The sequence below is a fragment of the Equus caballus genome, chromosome 1, assembly GCF_041296265.1.
Source record: "Equus caballus isolate H_3958 breed thoroughbred chromosome 1, TB-T2T, whole genome shotgun sequence".
Classification (NCBI taxonomy): Eukaryota; Metazoa; Chordata; class Mammalia; order Perissodactyla; family Equidae; genus Equus; species Equus caballus.
In genome coordinates, this window is record NC_091684.1 from 70,895,924 (window position 1) to 70,919,442 (window position 23,519).

Below are 23,519 nucleotides of genomic sequence, written 5' to 3' on the forward strand. Positions count from 1 at the left end.
AGTTGTTTCTTAGCTTCCCAAAGAGCTGGAAGCAAGATGCTGTGGGGTCCAACTCGCCTTTGGAAAGAAGCCTGCACGTTGTGACTTTCAGCTCTAGGGCAATGTAGCACACCCAGAGCAGACGTCCTACTTCAGCCAGATCAGGCCTGCAAAGAAACTGCGTTTCACAGGTTTTGGAAGAGATCTTCCCGGTAGGCTGTAAGAGCACTGCGCAGAGCGAGTTGTTTCTTAGCTTCCCAAAGAGCTGGAAGCAAGATGCTGTGGGGCCCAACTCGCCCTTTGGAAAGAAGCCTGCACGTTTTGCCTTTCACCTTTATGGCAATGTAGCACACCCACAGCTGGAGTCCTACTTCAGCCAGATCAGGCCTGCAAAGAAACTGCGTTTCACAGGCCTTTGGAAGAGATGTTCCCGGTAGGCTGTAAGAGCACTGTGCAGAGCGAGTTGTTTCTTAGCTTCCCAAAGAGCTGGAAGCAAGATGCTGTTGGGCCGAACTTGCCCTTTGCAAAGAAGCCTGCACGTTGTGCCTTTCAGCTCTAGGGCAATGTAGCACACCCAGAGCAGAAGTCCTACTTCAGCCAGATCAGGCCTGCAAGGAAACTGCGTTTCACAGGCCTTTGGAAGAGATGTTCCCGATAGGCTGTAAGAGCACTGTGCAGAGCGAGTTGTTTCTTAGCTTCCCAAAGAGCTGGTAGCAAGATGCTGTGGGTCCCAACTCGCCCTTTGGAAAGAAGCCTGCTCGTTGTGCCTTTCAGCTCTAGGAAAATGTAGCACACCCAGAGCAGGAGTCCTACTTCAGCCAGGTCAGGCCTGCAAAGAAACTGCGTTTCACAGGCCTTTGGAAGAGATGTTCCCAGTAGGCTGTAAGAGCACTGTGCAGAGCGAGTTGTTTCTTAGCTTCCCAAAGAGCTGGAAGCAAGATGCTGTGGGGCCCAACTCGCCCTTTGGAAAGAAGCCTGCATGTTGTGCCTTTCAGCTCTAGGGCAATGTAGCACACCCAGAGCAGAAGTCCTACTTCAGCCAGATCAGACCTGCAAAGAAACTGCGTTTCACAGGCCTTTGGAAGAGATGTTCCCGGTAGGCTGTAAGAGCACTGTGCAGAGCGAGTTGTTTCTTAGCTTCCCAAAGAGCTGGAAGCAAGATGCTGTGGGGCCCAACTCGCCCTATGGAAAGAAGCCTGCACGTTGTGCCTTTCAGCTCTAGGTCAATGAAGCTCACACAGAGCAGAAGTTCTACTTCAGCGAGATCAGGTTTGCGAGGAAACTGCTTTTCACAGGCCTTTGGAAGAGATGTTCCCGGTAGGCTGTAAGAGCACTCTGCAGAGCGAGTTGTTTCTTAGCTTCCCAAAGAGTTGGAAGCAAGATGCTGCGGGGCCCAACTCGACCTTTGGAAAGTAGCCTGCACGTTGTGCCTTTCAGCTCTAGGGCAATGTAGCACACCCAGAGCAGGAGTCCTACTTCAGCCAGATCAGGCCTGCAAAGAAACTGCGTTTCACAGGCCTTTGGAAGAGATGTTCCCAGTAGGCTGCAAGAGCACTGTGCAGAGCGAGTTGTTTCTTAGCTTCCCAAAGAGCTGGAAGCAAGATGCTGTGGGGCCCAACTCGCCCTTTGAAAGGAGCCTGCACGTTGTGCCTATCAGCTCTAGGGCAATGTAGCACACCCAGAGCAGAAGTCCTACTTCAGCCAGATCAGGCCTGCAAAGAAACTGCGTTTCACAGGCCTTTGGAAGAGATGTTCCCGGTAGGCTGTAAGAGCACTGTGCAGAGCGAGTTGTTTCTTAGCTTCCCAAAGAGCTGGAAGCAAGATGCTGTGGGGCCCAACTCGCCCTTTGGAAAGAAGCCTGCACGTTGTGCCTTTCAGCTCTAGGGCAATGTAGCACACTCAGAGCAGAAGTCCTACTTCAGCCAGATCAGGCCTGCAAAGAAACTGCGTTTCACAGGCCTTTGGAAGAGATGTTCCCGGTAGGCTGTAAGAGCACTGTGCAGAGCGAGTTGTTTCTTAGCTTCCCAAAGAGCTGGAAGCAAGATGCTGTGGGGCCCAACTCGCCCTTTGCAAAGAAGCCTGCACGTTGTGCCTTTCATCTCTAGGGCAATGTAGCACACCCAGAGCAGAAGTCCTACTTCAGCCAGATCAGGCCTGCAAAGAAACTGCGTTTCACAGGCCTTTGGAAGAGATGTTCCCGGTAGGCTGTAAGAGCACTGTGCAGAGCGAGTTGTTTCTTAGCTTCCCAAAGAGCTGGAAGCAAGATGCTGTGGGGCCCAACTCGCCCTTTGGAAAGAAGCCTGCACGTTGTGCCTTTCAGCTCTAGGGCAATGTAGCACACCCAGAGCAGAAGTCCTACTTCAGCCAGATCAGGCCTGCAAAGAAACTGCGTTTCACAGGCCTTTGGAAGAGATGTTCCCGGTAGGCTGTAAGAGCACTGTGCAGAGCGAGTTGTTTCTTAGCTTCCCAAAGAGCTGGAAGCAAGATGCTGTGGGGCCCAACTCGCCCTTTGGAAAGAAGCCTGCACGTTGTGCCTTTCAGCTCTAGGGCAATGTAGCACACCCAGAGCAGAAGTCCTACTTCAGCCAGATCAGGCCTGCAAAGAAACTGCGTTTCACAGGCCTTTGGAAGAGATGTTCCCGGTAGGCTGTAAGAGCACTGTGCAGAGCGAGTTGTTTCTTAGCTTCCCAAAGAGCTGGAAGCAAGATGCTGCGGGGCCCAACTCGCCCTTTGGAAAGAAGCCTGCACGTTGTGCCTTTCAGCTCTAGGGCAATGTAGCACACCCAGAGCAGAAGTCCTACTTCAGCCAGATCAGGCCTGCAAAGAAACTGCGTTTCACAGGCCTTTGGAAGAGATGTTCCCGGTAGGCTGTAAGAGCACTGTGCAGAGCGAGTTGTTTCTTAGCTTCCCAAAGAGCTGGAAGCAAGATGCTGTGGGGCCCAACTCGCCCTTTGGAAAGAAGCCTGCACGTTGAGCCTTTCAGCTCTAGGGCAATGTAGCACACCCAGAGCAGAAGTCCTACTTCAGCCAGATCAGGCCTGCAAAGAAACTGCGTTTCACAGGCCTTTGGAAGAGATGCTCCCGGTAGGCTGTAAGAGCACTGTGCAGAGCGAGTTGTTTCTTAGCTTCCCAAAGAGCTGGAAGCAAGATGCTGTGGGGCCCAATTCGCCCTTTGGAAAGAAGCGTGCACGTTGTGCCTTGCAGCTCTAGGCAATGTTGCACACCCAGAGCAGAAGTCCTACTTCAGCCAGATCAGGCCTGCAGAGGGACTGCGTTTCACAGGCCTTTGGAAGAGATGTTCCCGGTAGGCTGTAAGAGCACTGTGCAGAGCGAGTTGTTCCTTAGCTTCCCAAAGAGCTGGAAGCAAGATGCTGTGGGGCCCAACTCGCCCTATGGAAAGAAGCCTGCACGTTGTGCCTTTCAGCTCTAGGGCAATTTAGCACACCAAGAGGAGAAGTCCTACTTCAACCAGATCAGGCCTGCAAAGAAACTGCGTTTCACAGGCCTTTGGAAGAGATGTTCCCGGTAGGCTGTAAGAGCACTGTGCAGAGGTAGTTGATTCTTAGCTTCCCAAAGAGCTGGAAGCAAGATGCTGTGGGGCCCAACTCGCCCTTTGGAAAGAAGCCTGCACGTTGTGACTTTCAGCTCTAGGGCAATGTAGCACACCCAGAGCAGAAGTCCTACTTCAGCCAGATCAGGCCTGCAAAGAAACTGCGTTTCACAGGCCTTTGGAAGAGATGTTCCCGGTAGGCTGTAAGAGCACTGTGCATAGCGAGTTGTTTCTTAGCTTCCCAAAGAGCTGGTAGCAAGATGCTGTGGGGCCCAACTCGCCCTTTGGAAAGAAGCCTGCACGTTGTGCCTTTCAGCTCTAGGGCAATGTAGCACACCCACAGAAGGATTCCTACTTCAGCCAGATCAGGCCTGCAAAGAAACTGCGTTTCACAGGCCTTTGGAAGAGATGTTCCCGGTAGGCTGTAAGAGCACTGTGCAGAGCGAATTGTTTCTTAGCTTCCCAAATAGCTGGAAGCAAGATGCTGCGGGGCCCAACTCGCCCTTTGGAAAGAAGCCTGCACGTTGTGCCTTTCAGCTCTAGGGCAATGTAGCACACCCAGAGCAGAAGTCCTACTTCAGCCAGATCAGGCCTGCAAAGAAACTGCGTTTCACAGGCCTTTGGAAGAGATGTTCCCGGTAGGCTGTAAGAGCACTGTGCAGAGCGAGTTGTTTCTTAGCTTCCCTAAGAGCTGGAAGCAAGATGCTGTGGGGGCCAGCTCGCCCTTTGGAAAGAAGCCTGCACGTTGTGCCTTTCAGCTCTAGGGCAATGTAGCACACCCAGAGCAGGAGTCCTACTTCAGCCAGATCAGGCCTGCAAAGAAACTGCGTTTCACAGGCCTTTGGAAGAGATGTTCCCGGTAGGCTGTAAGAGCACTGTGCAGAGCGAGTTGTTTCTTAGCTTCCCTAAGAGCTGGAAGCAAGATGCTGTGGGGCCCAACTCGCCCTTTGGAAAGAAGCCTGCACGTTGTGCCTTTCAGCTCTAGGGCAATGTAGCACACCCAGAGCAGAAGTCCTACTTCAGCCAGATCAGGCCTGCAAAGAAACTGCGTTTCACAGGCCTTTGGAAGAGATGTTCCCGGTAGGCTGTAAGAGCACTGTGCAGAGCGAGTTGTTTCTTAGCTTCCCTAAGAGCTGGAAGCAAGATGCTGTGGGGGCCAGCTCGCCCTTTGGAAAGAAGCCTGCACGTTGTGCCTTTCAGCTCTAGGGCAATGTAGCACACCCAGAGCAGGAGTCCTACTTCAGCCAGATCAGGCCTGCAAAGAAACTGCGTTTCACAGGCCTTTGGAAGAGATGTTCCCGGTAGGCTGTAAGAGCACTGTGCAGAGCGAGTTGTTTCTTAGCTTCCCTAAGAGCTGGAAGCAAGATGCTGTGGGGCCCAACTCGCCCTTTGGAAAGAAGCCTGCACGTTGTGCCTTTCAGCTCTAGGGCAAAGTAGCACACCCAGAGCAGAAGTCCTACTTCAGCCAGATCAGGCCTGCAAAGAAACTGCGTTTCACAGGCCTTTGGAAGAGATGCTCCCGGTAGGCTGTAAGAGCACTGTGCAGAGCGAGTTGTTTCTTAGCTTCCCAAAGAGCTGGAAGCAAGATGCTGTGGGGCCCAATTCGCCCTTTGGAAAGAAGCGTGCACGTTGTGCCTTGCAGCTCTAGGCAATGTTGCACACCCAGAGCAGAAGTCCTACTTCAGCCAGATCAGGCCTGCAAAGGGACTGCGTTTCACAGGCCTTTGGAAGAGATGTTCCCGGTAGGCTGTATGAGCACTGTGCAGAGCGAGTTGTTTCTTAGCTTCCCAAAGAGCTGGAAGCAAGATGCTGTGGGGCCCAACTCGCCCTTTGGAAAGAAGCCTGCACGTTGTGCCTTTCAGCTCTAGGGCAATGTAGCACACCCAGAGCAGAAGTCCTACTTCAGCCAGATCAGGCCTGCAAAGAAACTGCGTTTGACAGGCCTTTGGAAGAGATGTTCCCGGTAGGCTGTAAGAGCACTGTGCAGAGCGAGTTGTTTCTTAGCTTCCCAAAGAGCTGGAAGCAAGATGCTGTGGGGTCCAACTCGCCTTTGGAAAGAAGCCTGCACGTTGTGACTTTCAGCTCTAGGGCAATGTAGCACACCCAGAGCAGACGTCCTACTTCAGCCAGATCAGGCCTGCAAAGAAACTGCGTTTCACAGGTTTTGGAAGAGATCTTCCCGGTAGGCTGTAAGAGCACTGCGCAGAGCGAGTTGTTTCTTAGCTTCCCAAAGAGCTGGAAGCAAGATGCTGTGGGGCCCAACTCGCCCTTTGGAAAGAAGCCTGCACGTTTTGCCTTTCACCTCTAGGGCAATGTAGCACACCCACAGCTGGAGTCCTACTTCAGCCAGATCAGGCCTGCAAAGAAACTGCGTTTCACAGGCCTTTGGAAGAGATGTTCCCGGCAGGCTGTAAGAGCACTGTGCAGAGCGAGTTGTTTCTTAGCTTCCCAAAGAGCTGGAAGCAAGATGCTGTTGGGCCGAACTTGCCCTTTGCAAAGAAGCCTGCACGTTGTGCCTTTCAGCTCTAGGGCAATGTAGCACACCCAGAGCAGAAGTCCTACTTCAGCCAGATCAGGCCTGCAAGGAAACTGCGTTTCACAGGCCTTTGGAAGAGATGTTCCCGATAGGCTGTAAGAGCACTGTGCAGAGCGAGTTGTTTCTTAGCTTCCCAAAGAGCTGGAAGCAAGATGCTGTGGGTCCCAACTCGCCCTTTGGAAAGAAGCCTGCTCGTTGTGCCTTTCAGCTCTAGGAAAATGTAGCACACCCAGAGCAGGAGTCCTACTTCAGCCAGGTCAGGCCTGCAAAGAAACTGCGTTTCACAGGCCTTTGGAAGAGATGTTCCCAGTAGGCTGTAAGAGCACTGTGCAGAGCGAGTTGTTTCTTAGCTTCCCAAAGAGCTGGAAGCAAGATGCTGTGGGGCCCAACTCGCCCTTTGGAAAGAAGCCTGCACGTTGTGCCTTTCAGCTCTAGGGCAATGTAGCACACCCAGAGCAGAAGTCCTACTTCAGCCAGATCAGACCTGCAAAGAAACTGCGTTTCACAGGCCTTTGGAAGAGATATTCCCGGTAGGCTGTAAGAGCACTGTGCAGAGCGAGTTGTTTCTTAGCTTCCCAAAGAGCTGGAAGCAAGATGCTGTGGGGCCCAACTCGCCCTTTGGAAAGAAGCCTGCACGTTGTGCCTTTCAGCTCTAGGTCAATGAAGCTCACACAGAGCAGAAGTTCTACTTCAGCGAGATCAGGTTTGCGAGGAAACTGCTTTTCACAGGCCTTTGGAAGAGATGTTCCCGGTAGGCTGTAAGAGCACTCTGCAGAGCGAGTTGTTTCTTAGCTTCCCAAAGAGCTGGAAGCAAGATGCTGCGGGGCCCAACTCGACCTTTGGAAAGTAGCCTGCACGTTGTGCCTTTCAGCTCTAGGGCAATGTAGCACACCCAGAGCAGGAGTCCTACATCAGCCAGATCAGGCCTGCAAAGAAACTGCGTTTCACAGGCCTTTGGAAGAGATGTTCCCGGTAGGCTGCAAGAGCACTGTGCAGAGCGAGTTGTTTCTTAGCTTCCCAAAGAGCTGGAAGCAAGATGCTGTGGGGCCCAACTCGCCCTTTGAAAGGAGCCTGCACGTTGTGCCTCTCAGCTCTAGGGCAATGTAGCACACCCAGAGCAGAAGTCCTACTTCAGCCAGATCAGGCCTGCAAAGAAACTGCGTTTCACAGGCCTTTGGAAGAGATGTTCCCGGTAGGCTGTAAGAGCACTGTGCAGAGCGAGTTGTTTCTTAGCTTCCCAAAGAGCTGGAAGCAAGATGCTGTGGGGCCCAACTCGCCCTTTGGAAAGAAGCCTGCACGTTGTGCCTTTCAGCTCTAGGGCAATGTAGCACACTCAGAGCAGAAGTCCTACTTCAGCCAGATCAGGCCTGCAAAGAAACTGCGTTTCACAGGCCTTTGGAAGAGATGTTCCCGGTAGGCTGTAAGAGCACTGTGCAGAGCGAGTTGTTTCTTAGCTTCCCAAAGAGCTGGAAGCAAGATGCTGTGGGGCCCAACTCGCCCTTTGCAAAGAAGCCTGCACGTTGTGCCTTTCATCTCTAGGGCAATGTAGCACACCCAGAGCAGAAGTCCTACTTCAGCCAGATCAGGCCTGCAAAGAAACTGCGTTTCACAGGCCTTTGGAAGAGATGTTCCCGGTAGGCTGTAAGAGCACTGTGCAGAGCGAGTTGTTTCTTAGCTTCCCAAAGAGCTGGAAGCAAGATGCTGTGGGGCCCAACTCGCCCTTTGGAAAGAAGCCTGCACGTTGTGCCTTTCAGCTCTAGGGCAATGTAGCACACCCAGAGCAGAAGTCCTACTTCAGCCAGATCAGGCCTGCAAAGAAACTGCGTTTCACAGGCCTTTGGAAGAGATGTTCCCGGTAGGCTGTAAGAGCACTGTGCAGAGCGAGTTGTTTCTTAGCTTCCCAAAGAGCTGGAAGAAAGATGCTGTGGGGCCCAACTCGCCCTTTGGAAAGAAGCCTGCACGTTGTGCCTTTCAGCTCTAGGGCAATGTAGCACACCCAGAGCAGAAGTCCTACTTCAGCCAGATCAGGCCTGCAAAGAAACTGCGTTTCACAGGCCTTTGGAAGAGATGTTCCTGGTAGGCTGTAAGAGCACTGTGCAGAGCGAGTTGTTTCTTAGCTTCCCAAAGAGCTGGAAGCAAGATGCTGCGGGGCCCAACTCGCCCTTTGGAAAGAAGCCTGCACGTTGTGCCTTTCAGCTCTAGGGCAATGTAGCACACCCAGAGCAGAAGTCCTACTTCAGCCAGATCAGGCCTGCAAAGAAACTGCGTTTCACAGGCCTTTGGAAGAGATGTTCCCGGTAGGCTGTAAGAGCACTGTGCAGAGCGAGTTGTTTCTTAGCTTCCCAAAGAGCTGGAAGCAAGATGCTGTGGGGCCCAACTCGCCCTTTGGAAAGAAGCCTGCACGTTGAGCCTTTCAGCTCTAGGGCAATGTAGCACACCCAGAGCAGAAGTCCTACTTCAGCCAGATCAGGCCTGCAAAGAAACTGCGTTTCACAGGCCTTTGGAATAGATGCTCCCGGTAGGCTGTAAGAGCACTGTGCAGAGCGAGTTGTTTCTTAGCTTCCCAAAGAGCTGGAAGCAAGATGCTGTGGGGCCCAATTCGCCCTTTGGAAAGAAGCGTGCACGTTGTGCCTTGCAGCTCTAGGCAATGTTGCACACCCAGAGCAGAAGTCCTACTTCAGCCAGATCAGGCCTGCAGAGGGACTGCGTTTCACAGGCCTTTGGAAGAGATGTTCCCGGTAGTCTGTAACAGCACTGTGCAGAGCGAGTTGTTCCTTAGCTTCCCAAAGAGCTGGAAGCAAGATGCTGTGGGGCCCAACTCGCCCTTTGGAAAGAAGCCTGCACGTTGTGCCTTTCAGCTCTAGGGCAATTTAGCACACCAAGAGGAGAAGTCCTACTTCAACCAGATCAGGCCTGCAAAGAAACTGCGTTTCACAGGCCTTTGGAATAGATGTTCCCGGTAGGCTGTAAGAGCACTGTGCAGAGGTAGTTGATTCTTAGCTTCCCAAAGAGCTGGAAGCAAGATGCTGTGGGGCCCAACTCGCCCTTTGGAAAGAAGCCTGCACGTTGTGACTTTCAGCTCTAGGGCAATGTAGCACACCCAGAGCAGAAGTCCTACTTCAGCCAGATAAGGCCTGCAAAGAAACTGCGTTTCACAGGCCTTTGGAAGAGATGTTCCCGGTAGGCTGTAAGAGCACTGTGCATAGCGAGTTGTTTCTTAGCTTCCCAAAGAGCTGGTAGCAAGATGCTGTGGGGCCCAACTCGCCCTTTGGAAAGAAGCCTGCACGTTGTGCCTTTCAGCTCTAGGGCAATGTAGCACACCCACAGAAGGATTCCTACTTCAGCCAGATCAGGCCTTCAAAGAAACTGCGTTTCACAGGCCTTTGGAAGAGATGTTCCCGGTAGGCTGTAAGAGCACTGTGCAGAGCGAATTGTTTCTTAGCTTCCCAAATAGCTGGAAGCAAGATGCTGCGGGGCCCAACTCGCCCTTTGGAAAGAAGCCTGCACGTTGTGCCTTTCATCTCTAGGGCAATGTAGCACACCCAGAGCAGAAGTCCTACTTCAGCCAGATCAGGCCTGCAAAGAAACTGCGTTTCACAGGCCTTTGGAAGAGATGTTCCCGGTAGGCTGTAAGAGCACTGTGCAGAGCGAGTTGTTTCTTAGCTTCCTAAAGAGCTGGAAGCAAGATGCTGTGGGGGCCAGCTCGCCCTTTGGAAAGAAGCCTGCACGTTGTGCCTTTCAGCTCTAGGGCAATGTAGCACACCCAGAGCAGGAGTCCTACTTCAGCCAGATCAGGCCTGCAAAGAAACTGCGTTTCACAGGCCTTTGGAAGAGATGTTCCCGGTAGGCTGTAAGAGCACTGTGCAGAGCGAGTTGTTTCTTAGCTTCCCTAAGAGCTGGAAGCAAGATGCTGTGGGGCCCAACTCGCCCTTTGGAAAGAAGCCTGCACGTTGTGCCTTTCAGCTCTAGGGCAATGTAGCACACCCAGAGCAGAAGTCCTACTTCAGCCAGATCAGGCCTGCAAAGAAACTGCGTTTCACAGGCCTTTGGAAGAGATGCTCCCGGTAGGCTGTAAGAGCACTGTGCAGAGCGAGTTGTTTCTTAGCTTCCCAAAGAGCTGGAAGCAAGATGCTGTGGGGCCCAACTCGCCCTTTGGAAAGAAGCGTGCACGTTGTGCCTTGCAGCTCTAGGCAATGTTGCACACCCAGAGCAGAAGTCCTACTTCAGCCAGATCAGGCCTGCAAAGGGACTGCGTTTCACAGGCCTTTGGAAGAGATGTTCCCGGTAGGCTGTAAGAGCACTGTGCAGAGCGAGTTGTTTCTTAGCTTCCCAAAGAGCTGGAAGCAAGATGCTGTGGGGCCCAACTCGCCCTTTGGAAAGAAGCCTGCACGTTGTGCCTTTCAGCTCTAGGGCAATTTAGCACACCAAGAGGAGAAGTCCTACTTCAACCAGATCGGGCATGCAAAGAAACTGCTTTTCACAGCCCTTTGGAAGAGATGTTCCCGGTAGGCTGTAAGAGCACTGTGCAGAGCGATTTGATTCTTAGCTTCCCAAAGAGCTGGAAGCAAGATGCTGTGGGGCCCAACTCGCCCTTTGGAAAGAAGCCTGCACGTTGTGACTTTCAGCTCTAGGGCAATGTAGCACACCCAGAGCAGAAGTCCTACTTCAGCCAGATCAGGCCTGCAAAGAAACTGCGTTTCACAGGCCTTTGGAAGAGATGTTCCCGGTAGGCTGTAAGAGCACTGTGCATAGCGAGTTGTTTCTTAGCTTCCCAAAGAGCTGGTAGCAAGATGCTGTGGGGCCCAACTCGCCCTTTGGAAAGAAGCCTGCACGTTGTGCCTTTCAGCTCTAGGGCAATGTAGCACACCCACAGCAGAAGTCCTACTTCAGCCAGATCAGGCCTGCAAAGAAACTGCGTTTCACAGGCCTTTGGAAGAGATGTTCCCGGTAGGCTGTAACAGCACTGTGCAGAGCGAGTTGTTTCTTAGCATCCCAAAGAGCTGGAAGCAAGATGCTGTGGGGCCCAACTCGCCCTTTGGAAAGAAGCCTGCACGTTGAGCCTTTCAGCTCTAGGGCAATGTAGCACACCCAGAGCAGAAGTCCTACTTCAGCCAGATCAGGCCTGCAAAGAAACTGCGTTTCACAGGCCTTTGGAAGAGATGCTCCCGGTAGGCTGTAAGAGCACTGTGCAGAGCGAGTTGTTTCTTAGCTTCCCAAAGAGCTGGAAGCAAGATGCTGCGGGGCCCAACTCGCCCTTTGGAAAGAAGCCTGCACGTTGTGCCTTTCAGCTCTAGGGCAATGTAGCACACCCAGAGCAGAAGTCCTACTTCAGCCAGATCAGGCCTGCAAAGAAACTGCGTTTCACAGGCCTTTGGAAGAGATGTTCCCGGTAGGCTGTAAGAGCACTGTGCAGAGCGAGTTGTTTCTTAGCTTCCCAAAGAGCTGGAAGCAAGATGCTGTTGGGCCAAATTGCCCTTTGGAAAGAAGCCTGCACGTTGAGCCTTTCAGCTCTAGGGCAATGTAGCACACCCAGAGCAGAAGTCCTACTTCAGCCAGATCAGGCCTGCAAAGAAACTGCGTTTCACAGGCCTTTGGAAGAGATGCTCCCGGTAGGCTGTAAGAGCACTGTGCAGAGCGAGTTGTTTCTTAGCTTCCCAAAGAGCTGGAAGCAAGATGCTGTGGGGCCCAATTCGCCCTTTGGAAAGAAGCGTGCACGTTGTGCCTTGCAGCTCTAGGCAATGTTGCACACCCAGAGCAGAAGTCCTACTTCAGCCAGATCAGGCCTGCAAAGGGACTGCGTTTCACAGGCCTTTGGAAGAGATGTTCCCGGTAGGCTGTAAGAGCACTGTGCATAGCGAGTTGTTTCTTAGCTTCCCAAAGAGCTGGTAGCAAGATGCTGTGGGGCCCAACTCGCCCTTTGGAAAGAAGCCTGCACGTTGTGCCTTTCAGCTCTAGGGCAATGTAGCACACCCACAGAAGGAGTCCTTCTTCAGCCAGATCAGGCCTGCAAAGAAACTGCGTTTCACAGGCCTTTGGAAGAGATGTTCCCGGTAGGCTGTAAGAGCACTGTGCAGAGCGAATTGTTTCTTAGCTTCCCAAATAGCTGGAAGCAAGATGCTGCGGGGCCCAACTCGCCCTTTGGAAAGAAGCCTGCACGTTGTGCCTTTCAGCTCTAGGGCAATGTAGCACACCCAGAGCAGAAGTCCTACTTCAGCCAGATCAGGCCTGCAAAGAAACTGCGTTTCACAGGCCTTTGGAAGAGATGTTCCCGGTAGGCTGTAAGAGCACTGTGCAGAGCGAGTTGTTTCTTAGCTTCCTAAAGAGCTGGAAGCAAGATGCTGTGGGGCCCAGCTCGCCCTTTGGAAAGAAGCCTGCACGTTGTGCCTTTCAGCTCTAGGGCAATGTAGCACACCCAGAGCAGAAGTCCTACTTCAGCCAGATCAGGCCTGCAAAGAAACTGCGTTTCACAGGCCTTTGGAAGAGATGTTCCCCGTAGGCTGTAAGAGCACTGTGCAGAGCGAGTTGTTTCTTAGCTTCCCAAAGAGCTGGAAGCAAGATGCTGTGGGGCCCAACTCGCCCTTTGCAAAGAAGCCTGCACGTTGTGCCTTTCAGCTCTAGGGCAATGTAGCACACCCAGAGCAGAAGTCCTACTTCAGCCAGATCAGGCCTGCAAAGAAACTGCGTTTCACAGGCCTTTGGAAGAGATGCTCCCGGTAGGCTGTAAGAGCACTGTGCAGAGCGAGTTGTTTCTTAGCTTCCCAAAGAGCTGGAAGCAAGATGCTGTGGGGCCCAACTCGCCCTTTGGAAAGAAGCGTGCACGTTGTGCCTTGCAGCTCTAGGCAATGTTGCACACCCAGAGCAGAAGTCCTACTTCAGCCAGATCAGGCCTGCAAAGGGACTGCGTTTCACAGGCCTTTGGAAGAGATGTTCCCGGTAGGCTGTAAGAGCACTGTGCAGAGCGAGTTGTTCCTTAGCTTCCCAAAGAGCTGGAAGCAAGATGCTGTGGGGCCCATCTCGCCCTTTGGAAAGAAGCCTGCACGTTGTGCCTTTCAGCTCTAGGGCAATTTATCACACCAAGTGGAGATGTCCTACTTCAACCAGATCAGGCCTGCAAAGAAACTGCGTTTCACAGGCCTTTGGAAGAGATGTTCCCGGTAGGTTGTAAGAGCACTGTGCAGAGCGAGTTGATTCTTAGCTTCCAAAAGAGCTGGTAGCAAGATGCTGTGGGGCCCAACTCACCCTTTGGAAAGAAGCCTGCACGTTGTGCCTTTCAGCTCTAGGGCAATGTAGCACACCCACAGCAGGAGTCCTACTTCAGCCAGATCAGGCCTGCAAAGAAACTGCGTTTCACAGACCTTTGGAAGAGATGTTCCCGGTAGGCTGTAAGAGCACTGTGCAGAGCGAATTGTTTCTTAGCTTCCCAAATAGCTGGAAGCAAGATGCTGCGGGGCCCAACTCGCCCTTTATAAAGAAGCCTGCAAGTTGTGCCTTTCAGCTCTAGGGCAATGTAGCACACCCAGAGCAGAAGTCCTACTTCAGCCAGATCAGGCCTGCAAAGAAACTGCGTTTCACAGGCCTTTGGAAGAGATGTTCCCGGTAGGCTGTAAGAGCACTGTGCAGAGCGAGTTGTTTCTTAGCTTCCCAAAGAGCTGGAAGCAAGATGCTGTGGGGCCCAACTCGCCCTATGGAAAGAAGCCTGCACGTTGAGCCTTTCAGCTCTAGGGCAATGTAGCACACAAAGAGCAGAAGTCCTACTTCAGCCAGATCAGGCCTGCAAAGAAACTGCGTTTCACAGGCCTTTGGAAGAGATGCTCCCGGTAGGCTGTAAGAGCACTGTGCAGAGCGAGTTGTTTCTTAGCTTCCCAAAGAGCTGGAAGCAAGATGCTGCGGGGCCCAACTCGCCCTTTGGAAAGAAGCCTGCACGTTGTGCCTTTCAGCTCTAGGGCAATGTAGCACACCCAGAGCAGAAGTCCTACTTCAGCCAGATCAGGCCTGCAAAGAAACTGCGTTTCACAGGCCTTTGGAAGAGATGTTCCCGGTAGGCTGTAAGAGCACTGTGCAGAGCGAGTTGTTTCTTAGCTTCCCAAAGAGCTGGAAGCAAGATGCTGTTGGGCCCAACTCGCCCTTTGGAAAGAAGACTGCACGTTGAGCCTTTCAGCTCTAGGGCAATGTAGCACACCCAGAGCAGAAGTCCTACTTCAGCCAGATCAGGCCTGCAAAGAAACTGCGTTTCACAGGCCTTTGGAAGAGATGCTCCCGGTAGGCTGTAAGAGCACTGTGCAGAGCGAGTTGTTTCTTAGCTTCCCAAAGAGCTGGAAGCAAGATGCTGTGGGGCCCAATTCACCCTTTGGAAAGAAGCGTGCACGTTGTGCCTTGCAGCTCTACTCAATGTTGCACACCCAGAGCAGAAGTCCTACTTCAGCCAGATCAGGCCTGCAAAGGGACTGCGTTTCACAGGCCTTTGGAAGAGATGTTCCCGGTAGGCTGTAAGAGCACTGTGCAGAGCGAGTTGTTCCTTAGCTTCCCAAAGAGCTGGAAGCAAGATGCTGTGGGGCCCAACTCGCCCTTTGGAAAGAAGCCTGCACGTTGTGACTTTCAGCTCTAGGGCAATGTAGCACACCCAGAGCAGAAGTCCTACTTCAGCCAGATCAGGCCTGCAAAGAAACTGCGTTTCACAGGACTTTGGAAGAGATGTTCCCGGTAGGCTGTAAGAGCACTGTGCATAGCGAGTTGTTTCTTAGCTTCCCAAAGAGCTGGTAGCAAGATGCTGTGGGGCCCAACTCACCCTTTGGAAAGAAGCCTGCACGTTGTGCCTTTCAGCTCTAGGGCAATGTAGCACACCCACAGAAGGAGTCCTACTTCAGCCAGTTCAGGCCTGCAAAGAAACTGCGTTTCACAGGCCTTTGGAAGAGATGTTCCCGGTAGGCTGTAAGAGCACTGTGCAGAGCGAATTGTTTCTTAGCTTCCCAAATAGCTGGAAGCAAGATGCTGCGGGGCCCAACTCGCCCTTTGGAAAGAAGCCTGCACGTTGTGCCTTTCAGCTCTAGGGCAATGTAGCACACCCAGAGCAGAAGTCCTACTTCAGCCAGATCAGGCCTGCAAAGAAACTGCGTTTCACAGGCCTTTGGAAGAGATGTTCCCGGTAGGCTGTAAGAGCACTGTGCAGAGCGAGTTGTTTCTTAGCTTCCCAAAGAGCTGGAAGCAAGATGCTGTGGGGCCCAACTCGCCCTTTGGAAAGAAGCCTGCACGTTGAGCCTTTCAGCTCTAGGGCAATGTAGCACACCCAGAGCAGAAGTCCTACTTCAGCCAGATCAGGCCTGCAAAGAAACTGCGTTTCACAGGCCTTTGGAAGAGATGCTCCCGGTAGGCTGTAAGAGCACTGTGCAGAGCGAGTTGATTCTTAGCTTCCCAAAGAGCTGGAAGCAAGATGCTGTGGGGCCCAACTCGCCCTTTGGAAAGAAGCCTGCACGTTGTGACTTTCAGCTCTAGGGCAATGTAGCACACCCAGAGCAGAAGTCCTACTTCAGCCAGATCAGGCCTGCAAAGAAACTGCGTTTCACAGGCCTTTGGAAGAGATGTTCCCGGTAGGCTGTAAGAGCACTGTGCATAGCGAGTTGTTTCTTAGCTTCCCAAAGAGCTGGTAGCAAGATGCTGTGGGGCCCAACTCGCCCTTTGGAAAGAAGCCTGCACGTTGTGCCTTTCAGCTCTAGGGCAATGTAGCACACCCACAGAAGGAGTCCTTCTTCAGCCAGATCAGGCCTGCAAAGAAACTGCGTTTCACAGGCCTTTGGAAGAGATGTTCCCGGTAGGCTGTAAGAGCACTGTGCAGAGCGAATTGTTTCTTAGCTTCCCAAATAGCTGGAAGCAAGATGCTGTGGGGCCCAACTCGCCCTTTGGAAAGAAGCCTGCACGTTGTGCCTTTCAGCTCTAGGGCAATGTAGCACACCCAGAGCAGAAGTCCTACTTCAGCCAGATCAGGCCTGCAAAGAAACTGCGTTTCACAGGCCTTTGGAAGAGATGTTCCCGGTAGGCTGTAAGAGCACTGTGCAGAGCGAGTTGTTTCTTAGCTTCCTAAAGAGCTGGAAGCAAGATGCTGTGGGGCCCAGCTCGCCCTTTGGAAAGAAGCCTGCACGTTGTGCCTTTCAGCTCTAGGGCAATGTAGCACACCCAGAGCAGAAGTCCTACTTCAGCCAGATCAGGCCTGCAAAGAAACTGGGTTTCACAGGCCTTTGGAAGAGATGTTCCCGGTAGGCTGTAAGAGCACTGTGCAGAGCGAGTTGTTTCTTAGCTTCCCAAAGAGCTGGAAGCAAGATGCTGTTGGGCCCAACTCGCCCTTTGGAAAGAAGCCTGCACGTTGTGCCTTTCAGCTCTAGGGCAATGTAGCACACCCAGAGCAGAAGTCCTACTTCAGCCAGATCAGGCCTGCAAAGAAACTGCGTTTCACAGGCCTTTGGAAGAGATGCTCCCGGTAGGCTGTAAGAGCACTGTGCAGAGCGAGTTGTTTCTTAGCTTCCCAAAGAGCTGGAAGCAAGATGCTGTGGGGCCCAACTCGCCCTTTGGAAAGAAGCGTGCACGTTGTGCCTTGCAGCTCTAGGCAATGTTGCACACCCAGAGCAGAAGTCCTACTTCAGCCAGATCAGGCCTGCAAAGGGACTGCGTTTCACAGGCCTTTGGAAGAGATGTTCCCGGTAGGCTGTAAGAGCACTGTGCAGAGCGAGTTGTTCCTTAGCTTCCCAAAGAGCTGGAAGCAAGATGCTGTGGGGCCCATCTCGCCCTTTGGAAAGAAGCCTGCACGTTGTGCCTTTCAGCTCTAGGGCAATTTATCACACCAAGTGGAGATGTCCTACTTCAACCAGATCAGGCCTGCAAAGAAACTGCGTTTCACAGGCCTTTGGAAGAGATGTTCCCGGTAGGTTGTAAGAGCACTGTGCAGAGCGAGTTGATTCTTAGCTTCCCAAAGAGCTGGAAGCAAGATGCTGTGGGGCCCAACTCGCCCTTTGGAAAGAAGCCTGCACGTTGTGACTTTCAGCTCTAGGGCAATGTAGCACACCCAGAGCAGGAGTCCTACTTCAGCCAGATCAGGCCTGCAAAGAAACTGCGTTTCACAGGACTTTGGAAGAGATGTTCCCGGTAGGCTGTAAGAGCACTGTGCATAGCGAGTTGTTTCTTAGCTTCCCAAAGAGCTGGTAGCAAGATGCTGTGGGGCCCAACTCACCCTTTGGAAAGAAGCCTGCACGTTGTGCCTTTCAGCTCTAGGGCAATGTAGCACACCCACAGCTGGAGTCCTACTTCAGCCAGATCAGGCCTGCAAAGAAACTGCGTTTCACAGACCTTTGGAAGAGATGTTCCCGGTAGGCTGTAAGAGCACTGTGCAGAGCGAATTGTTTCTTAGCTTCCCAAATAGCTGGAAGCAAGATGCTGCGGGGCCCAACTCACCCTTTATAAAGAAGCCTGCAAGTTGTGCCTTTCAGCTCTAGGGCAATGTAGCACACCCAGAGCAGAAGTCCCACTTCAGCCAGATCAGGCCTGCAAAGAAACTGCGTTTCACAGGCCTTTGGAAGAGATGTTCCCGGTAGGCTGTAAGAGCACTGTGCAGAGCGAGTTGTTTCTTAGCTTCCCAAAGAGCTGGAAGCAAGATGCTGTGGGGCCCAACTCGCCCTTTGGAAAGAAGCCTGCACGTTGTGCCTTTCAGCTCTAGGGCAATGTAGCACACCCAGAGCAGAAGTCCTACTTCAGCCAGATCAGGCCTGCAAAGAAACTGCGTTTCACAGGCCTTTGGAAGAGATCTTCCCGGTAGGCTGTAAGAGCACTGTGCAGAGGGAGTTGTTTCTTAGCTTCCCAAAGAGCTGGAAGCAAGATGCTGTAGGGCCCAACTCGCCCTATGGAAAGAAGCCTGCACGTTGTGCCTTTCAGCTCTAGGGCAATGAAGCACACACAGAGCAGAAGTTCTACTTCAGCGAGTTCAGGTCTGGGAGGAAACTGCTTTTCACAGGCCTTTGGAAGAGATGTTCCCGGTAGGCTGTAAGAGCACTGTGCAGAGCGAGTTGTTTCCCAGCTTCCCAAAGAGCTGGAAGCAAGATGCTGTGGGGCCCAACTCGCCCTTTGGAAAGAAGCCTGCACGTTGTGCCTTTCAGCTCTAGGGCAATGTAGCACACCAAGAGCAGAAGTTCCACTTCAACGAGATCAGGCCTGCAAAGAAACTGCGTTTCACAGGCCTTTGGAAGAGATGTTCCCGGTAGGCTGTAACAGCACTGTGCAGAACGAGTTGTTTCTTAGCTTTCCAAAGAGCTGGAAGCAAGATGCTGTGGGGCCCAACTCGCCCTTTGGAAAGAAGCCTGCACGTTGTGCCTTTCAGCTCTAGGGCAATGTAGCACACCCAGAGCAGAAGTCCTACTTCAGCCAGATCAGGCCTGCAAAGAAACTGCATTTCACAGGCATTTGGAAGAGATGTTCCCGGTAGGCTGTAAGAGCACTGTGCAGAGCGAGTTGTTTCTTAGCTTCCCCAAGAGCTGGAAGCAAGATGCTGTGGGGCCCAACTCGCCCTTTGGAAAGTAGCCTGCACGTTGTGCCTTTCAGCTCTAGGGCAATGTAGCACACCCACAGCAGGAGTCCTACTTCAGCCAGATCAGGCCTGCAAAGAGTGCGTTTCACAGGCCTTTGGAAGAGATGTTCCCGGTAGGCTGTAAGAGCACTGTGCAGAGCGAGTTGTTTCTTAGCTTCCCAAAGAGCTGGAAGCAAGATGCTGTGGGGCCCAACTCGCCCTTTGAAAGAAGCCTGCACGTTGTGCCTTTCAGCTCTAGGGCAATGTAGCACACCCAGAGCAGAAGTCCTACTTCAGCCAGATCAGGCCTGCAAAGAAACTGCGTTTCACAGGCCTTTGGAAGAGATGTTCCCGGTAGGCTGTAAGAGCACTGTGCAGAGCGAGTTGTTTCTTAGCTTCCCAAAGAGCTGGAAGCAAGATGCTGTGGGGCCCAACTCGCCTTTGGAAAGAAGCCTGCACGTTGTGACTTTCAGCTCTAGGGCAATGTAGCACACCCAGAGCAGAAGTCCTACTTCAGCCAGATCAGGCCTGCAAAGAAACTGCGTTTCACAGGCCTTTGGAAGAGATGTTCCCGGTAGGCTGTAAGAGCACTGCGCAGAGCGAGTTGTTTCTTAGCTTCCCAAAGAGCTGGAAGCAAGATGCTGTGGGGCCCAACTGGCCCTTTGGAAAGAAGCCTGCACGTTTTGCCTTTCACCTCTAGGGCAATGTAGCACACCCAGAGCAGGAGTCCTACTTCAGCCAGATCAGGCCTGCAAAGAAACTGCGTTTCACAGGCCTTTGGAAGAGATGTTCCCGGTAGACTGTAAGAGCACTGTGCAGAGCGAGTTGTTACTTAGCTTCCCAAAGAGCTGGAAGCAAGATGCTGTGGGGCCCAACTCACCCTTTGGAATGAAGCCTGCACGTTGTGCCTTTCAGCTCTAGGGCAATGTAGCACACCCAGACCAGAAGTCCTACTTCAGCCAGATCAGGCCTGCAAAGAAACTGCGTTTCACAGGCCTTTGGAAGAGATGTTCCCGGTAGGCTGTAAGAGCACTGTGCAGAGCGAGTTGTTTCTTAGCTTCCCAAAGAGCTGGAAGCAAGATGCTGTGGGGCCCAACTCGCCCTTTGCAAAGAAGCCTGCACGTTGTGCCTTTCAGCTCCAGGGCAATGTAGCACACCCAGAGCAGATGTCCTACTTCAGCCAGATCAGACCTGCAAAGAAACTGCGTTTCACAGGCCTTTGGAAGAGATGTTCCCGGTAGGCTGTAAGAGCACTTTGCAGAGCGAGTTGTTTCTTAGCTTCCCAAAGAGCTGGAAGCAAGATGCTGTGGTGCCCAACTCGCCCTATGGAAAGAAGCCTGCACGTTGTGCCTTTCAGCTCTAGGGCAATGAAGCACACACAGAGCAGAAGTTCTACTTCAGCGAGATCAGGTCTGCGAGGAAACTGCTTTTCACAGGCCTTTGGAAGAGATGTTCCCGGTAGGCTGTAAGAGCACTGTGCAGAGCGAGTTGTTTCTCAGCTTCCCAAAGAGCTGTAAGCAAGATGCTGTGGGGCCCAACTCGCCCTTTGGAAAGAAGCCTGCACGTTGTGCCTTTCAGCTCTAGGGCAATGTAGCACACCAAGAGCAGAAGTTCCACTTCAGCGAGATCAGGCCTGCAAAGAAACTGCGTTTCACAGGCCTTTGGAAGAGATGTTCCCGGTAGGCTGTAACAGCACTGTGCAGAGCGAGTTGATTATTATCTTTCCAAAGAGCTGGAAGCAAGATGCTGTGGGGCCAAACTCGCCCTTTGGAAAGAAGCCTGCACGTTGTGCCTTTCAGCTCTAGGGCAATGTAGCACACCCAGAGCAGAAGTCCTACTTCAGCCAGATCAGGCCTGCAAAGAAACTGCATTTCACAGGCATTTGGAAGAGATGTTCCCGGTAGGCTGTAAGAGCACTGTGCAGAGCGAGTTGTTTCTTAGATTCCCAAAGAGCTGGAAGCAAGATGCTGTGGGGCCCAACTCCCCCTTTGAAAGAAGCCTGCACGTTGTGCCTTTCAGCTCTAGGGCAATGTAGCACACCCAGAGCAGAAGTCCTACTTCAGCCAGATCAGGCCTGCAAAGAAACTGCGTTTCACAGGCCTTTGGAAGAGATGTTCCCGGTAGGCTGTAAGAGCACTGTGCAGAGCGAGTTGTTTCTTAGCTTCCCAAAGAGCTGGAAGCAAGATGCTGTGGGGCCCAACTCGCCTTTGGAAAGAAGCCTGCACGTTGTGACTTTCAGCTCTAGGGCAATGTAGCACACACAGAGCAGAAGTCATACTTCAGCCAGATCAGGCCTGCAAGGAAACTGCGTTTCACAGGCCTTTGGAAGAGATGTTCCCAATAGGCTGTAAGAGCACTGTGCAGAGCGAGTTGTTTCTTAGCTTCCCAAAGAGCTGGAAGCAAGATGCTGTGGGTCCCAACTCGCCCTTTGGAAAGAAGCCTGCTCGTTGTGCCTTTCAGCTCTAGGAAAATGTAGCACACCCAGAGCAGGAGTCCTACTTCAGCCAGGTCAGGCCTGCAAAGAAACTGCGTTTCACAGGCCTTTGGAAGAGATGTTCCCAGTAGGCTGTAAGAGCACTGTGCAGAGCGAGTTGTTTCTTAGCTTCCCAAAGAGCTGGATGCAAGATGCTGTGGGGCCCAACTCGCCCTTTGGAAAGAAGCCTGCACGTTGTGCCTTTCAGCTTTTGGGCAATGTAGCACACCCAGAGCAGAATTTCTACTTCAGCCAGATCAGACCTGCAAAGAAACTGCGTTTCACAGGCCTTTGGAAGAGATGTTCCCGGTACTCTGTAAGAGCACTGTGCAGAGCGAGTTGTTTCTTAGCTTCCCAAAGAGCTGGAAGCAAGATGTTGTGGGGCCCAACTCGCCCTATGGAAAGAAGCCTGCACGTTGTGCCTTTCAGCTCTAGGTCAATGAAGCACACACAGAGCAGAAGTTCTACTTCAGCGAGATCAGGTTTGCGAGGAAACTGCTTTTCACAGGCCTTTGGAAGAGATGTTCCCGGTAGGCTGTAAGAGCACTCTGCAGAGCGAGTTGTTTCTTAGCTTCCCAAAGAGCTGGAAGCAAGATGCTGTTGGGCCCAACTCGACCTTTGGAAAGTAGCCTGCACGTTGTGCCTTTCAGCTCTAGGGCAATGTAGCACACCCAGAGCAGGAGTCCTACTTCAGCCAGATCAGGCCTGCAAAGAAACTGCGTTTCACAGGCCTTTGGAAGAGATGTTCCCGGTAGGCTGCAAGAGCACTGTGCAGAGCGAGTTGTTTCTTAGCTTCCCCAAGAGCTGGAAGCAAGATGCTGTGGGGCCCAACTCGCCCTTTGGAAAGAAGCCTGCTCGTTGTGCCTTTCAGCTCTAGGGCAATGTAGCACACCCAGAGCAGAAGTCCTACTTCAGCCAGATCAGGCCTGCAAAGAAACTGCGTTTCACAGGCCTTTGGAAGAGATGTTCCCGGTAGGCTGTAAGAGCACTGTGCAGAGCGAGTTGTTTCTTAGCTTCCCAAAGAGCTGAAAGCAAGATGCTGTGGGGCCCAACTCGGCCTTTGGAAAGAAGCCTGCACGTTGTGCCTTTCAGCTCTAGGGCAATGTAGCACACCCAGAGCAGAAGTCCTACTTCAGCCAGATCAGGCCTGCAAAGAAACTGCGTTTCACAGGCCTTTGGAAGAGATGTTCCCGGTAGGCTGTAAGAGCACTGTGCAGAGCGAGTTGTTCCTTAGCTTCCCAAAGAGCTGGAAGCAAGATGCTGTGGGGTCCAACTCGCCCTTTGGAAAGAAGCCTGCACGTTGTGCCTTTCAGCTCTAGGGCAATTTAGCACACCAAGAGGAGAAGTCCTACTTCAACCAGATCAGGCCTGCAAAGAAACTGCGTTTCACAGGCCTTTGGAAGAGATGTTCCCGGTAGGCTGTAAGAGCACTGTGCAGAGCGAGTTGATTCTTAGCTTCCCAAAGAGCTGGAAGCAAGATGCTGTGGGGCCCAACTCGCCCTTTGGAAAGAAGCCTGCACGTTGTGCCTTTCAGCTCTAGGGCAATGTAGCACACCCAGAGCAGAAGTCCTACTTCAGCCAGATCAGACCTGCAAAGAAACTGCGTTTCACAGGCCTTTGGAAGAGATGTTCCCGGTACTCTGTAAGAGCACTGTGCAGAGCGAGTTGTTTCTTAGCTTCCCAAAGAGCTGGAAGCAAGATGTTGTGGGGCCCAACTCGCCCTATGGAAATAAGCCTGCACGTTGTGCCTTTCAGCTCTAGGTCAATGAAGCACACACAGAGCAGAAGTTCTACTTCAGCGAGATCAGGTTTGCGAGGAAACTGCTTTTCACAGGCCTTTGGAAGAGATGTTCCCGGTATTCTGTAAGAGCACTGTGCAGAGCGAATTGTTTCTTAGCTTCCCAAATAGCTGGAAGCAAGATGCTGCGGGGCCCAACTCGCCCTTTATAAAGAATCCTGCAAGTTGTGCCTTTCAGCTCTAGGGCAATGTAGCACACCCAGAGCAGAAGTCCTACTTCAGCCAGATCAGGCCTGCAAAGAAACTGCGTTTCACAGGCCTTTGGAAGAGATGTTCCCGGTAGGCTGTAAGAGCACTGTGCAGAGCGAGTTGTTTCTTAGCTTCCCAAAGAGCTGGAAGCAAGATGCTGTGGGGCCCAACTCGCCCTATGGAAAGAAGCCTGCACGTTGAGCCTTTCAGCTCTAGGGCAATGTAGCACACCCAGAGCAGAAGTCCTACTTCAGCCAGATCAGGCCTGCAAAGAAACTGCGTTTCACAGGCCTTTGGAAGAGATGCTCCCGGTAGGCTGTAAGAGCACTGTGCAGAGCGAGTTGTTTCTTAGCTTCCCAAAGAGCTGGAAGCAAGATGCTGCGGGGCCCAACTCGCCCTTTGGAAAGAAGCCTGCACGTTGTGCCTTTCAGCTCTAGGGCAATGTAGCACACC